Source organism: Nylanderia fulva, unplaced genomic scaffold (genome assembly GCF_048542155.1).
Source record: "Nylanderia fulva isolate GAGA-0341 unplaced genomic scaffold, ASM4854215v1 Scaffold938, whole genome shotgun sequence".
Classification (NCBI taxonomy): domain Eukaryota; kingdom Metazoa; phylum Arthropoda; class Insecta; order Hymenoptera; family Formicidae; genus Nylanderia; species Nylanderia fulva.
The window spans coordinates 23,235-26,568 of NW_028191066.1; positions in this window are offsets into that span (position 1 = coordinate 23,235).

Consider the following 3,334-nt stretch of genomic DNA (forward strand, 5'->3'; position numbering starts at 1 on the left):
GACATAAATTCGGCTTTTTGGTCAATTCCTTTAAAAATTACAGATAGACAAAAAACAGCTTTCATAACCCAAGAGGGACATTACCAATGGACATGCTTACCATTCGGTTTAAAAACAGCATCAGCAATTTTCCAAAGGATATTAAATAATATAATAAGAAAACATAAACTTGCTGATTTTTGTGTAAATTATATTGATGACATCTTAGTCTTCTCGAGGGATTTTGCAGAGCACATAGATCATTTGTCAAGATTGCTGAAAGCAATTATGGAAGAGGGTTTCAGATTAAAGCTTTCCAAATGCATTTTTGCAGCAGACTCCGTCAAGTATTTGGGTCACATAATACGAAACAACTCAGTCAGTCCACTGAAGGATAATGTGATTTCTATAAAGAATTTTCCTATACCTAAAACAAGAAAGAATGTTCGCCAATTTTTGGGGAAGATCAATTTTTATGGAAAATATGTGCCAAATATTTCGACTGTATTAGACCCATTACACAATTTATTAAGAAAAGAACAAAAGTTTATTTGGTCGGAACAATGCCAGAAGGCATTTGATAGCATGAAAATACTACTCTGTTCTCAGCCAATTTTAACAATTTTTGATCCGGATCTCCCAATATGCATTCACACCGATGCGAGCCTACAAGGTATCGGGGCTGTGTTAAAACAAATACAATTGAATAAAGAACAAAAACCAGTGGCATATTTTTCGAAAAAGCTAAATGAAACCCAAAAAAGAAAAAAAGCTATTTACATAGAGAGTCTAGCAATAAGGGAAGCAATAAGATATTGGCAACACTGGCTCATCGGAAAAAAATTTACGGTATTCACAGACCATAAGCCCCTAGAAAATATGAAGATTAAGGCCAGAACAGACGAGGAATTGGGAGAACTGATGCATTACCTATCGCAATATGATTTCAAAATAAAGTACAGTCCAGGAAAATACAACGTAGAAGCAGATTGTTTAAGCCGAAACCCAGTAATGGAGCCTCATGAGAATGAGGATGAAATCTTAAAAACTGTTAATTTCATAAAAATAGAAGAGATTGAAAACGATCAAAAGCATAACACTGATTTGCAAAATGCTAAAGACACACTAATCTTCAAACACAACATGTATTATAAAAAGGTGGGAAAGAAAGAAAAAATTATTCTTTCAGAAATCTTTAGTAAAGAGTTTATAAAAAAAATACATTCCCTCTACTGTCATATAGGAACGAAACAAATGAAAGCAAAAATCAAACCGTTTTACATAGCGAAAAATCTAGACCAAAATATAAAAAAAATTTGTGACACTTGCGAGATTTGTAAAAAAAACAAATCGAGAGGAAGTCACAAAATTGGATTGATGTCACAGCTGGGCCCAGCCACTTATCCGTACGAAATAGTTTCCATAGACACGATCGGAGGATTCGGGGGCTCCCGTTCAACGAAGAAATATTTACACCTGCTCGTGGACCACTTCACAAGGTATGCCCATATTCTGACATCAAAAACCCAAAATGCGAACGATTTCATAAAATTAATACAGAGTATAATAGCAGACAATAAAATAGGCATGATCTTATCAGACCAGTACCCAGGCATAAATTCGAAAGAATTCAAAAACTTTTTGAATAAAGAAAACATCGTATTAACATTCACCGCAGTGAACACACCTTTCTCCAACGGACTTAATGAAAGGCTGAACCAAACTCTAGTCAACAAAATCAGATGCAGAACAAATGAAAAAAAGAAAAAAACCGCTTGGACAACAATAGCACACGAATGTGTAGAAAGATATAACAGAACAGAACATACAGTGACAGGATATTCTCCACAATATCTATTGGAAGGTACAAACACAGCAATAATTCCTGAAGAACTAAAACAAAAACAAACACACGGAGATCTACTCAAGGATAGGAAAATTGCATTAGAGAATACAAAAAAATCTCATGAATACAACAAAAAAATATTCGATAAAAACAGAAGATACCATGAATTTAAAATAGGCGACCTAGTCTATGTAGAGAATAGTCATAGGTTAAACAGAAAAAAATTAGATGAATTAAAAACCGGACCATACAAAATTGTAGAAAAAGTTTCAAATTCTATTTACAAGATACAGACTGATCAAAGGAAGTCAGAATCATTGTTTCATATCACAAAACTGGTACCAGTGGTACATGACGATCAAGAAAACTAGTATCATCTACTGTTTTCTTTACTCCAAGGGGGGAGATGTAACGAAATATGGCTAGTAGTGGCTATATTTCGTCTTCCCTAGAATTCGTAATATCCCGCTCACGGGAAACCGGCTGCTGCCACACAGTTAGATAGGCATGCGCATTTGAGTGAGCGAGAGACAGAAAGACTCGTGCACGTGGATGATACAAATAGAACGCGTAGAGACGATTAAAGATAGCAATATGGATTAATAATAAGAGAGTGAAATATTAGCTGTGAATGTTGTTTCTTTCATTTACAGGTAACGTAAAGCAATGTAATTTTAAGTACAATTTATATTGGTAATATAGAATCTTTCATTTACAGAAACTCAAGGCAGTTTTATTTTACGACACTGAAAAACACCTTATATATGTATATATATGAAATAATGAGAAACGTAAAATATATATGAGTACCTTCTGGTGTTCGCGGTCTTTCGTACTTGTGCCGATGCCGCGAACATTGATTTCTTCGCTTTTGCAATTCCTCTTCAGATAGGGTTAAAGCCTTGTAATACTAAAAATTATATATAACAATTAATACTTTCTTATCAAGAAATATATTTTATTGTAATATTATTATATTAATGGTGTAATATTAATATAATATTACTTTTTCGCATTGCCAGCAATCCCAGCCATTCAGTTTTGCTCTATCAGCTTTGCAACGGATATTAATCCGCTTTGGAATCTTTTCTTTTCTCTTTTGCAATCTGTAAATAATATTTTCATTAGATACATATATATATATATATATTGTAACGTCCGTGTTATACTACGATCCCTGAATTTGTCTTCGAACATCGAGTCATCGAGTCTTCTATGAGATCTACGAACGTCGCCTTGTCAAGGCGTCGTCAAGGGTTGTTGATCAACAGCTGTCGTCTTCTGAGTTCGAATTCCGCAACTGTCACGAGCGGATTCGGCTTTCGTTCGATAATTTCCCATTTTCCCTTTATTGTATTTCTTGTATTTAATATCTTTTAATAAAAGTCTTTCGTTCCTCTAAATACGAGTACGATTTCTTTCACGGTTCGCAAGTGAACGACGTTGCGTGTCGCGGCTGATATCAATATATCGCGAAATCGGATCCGCGGACATAACAATAAATATATA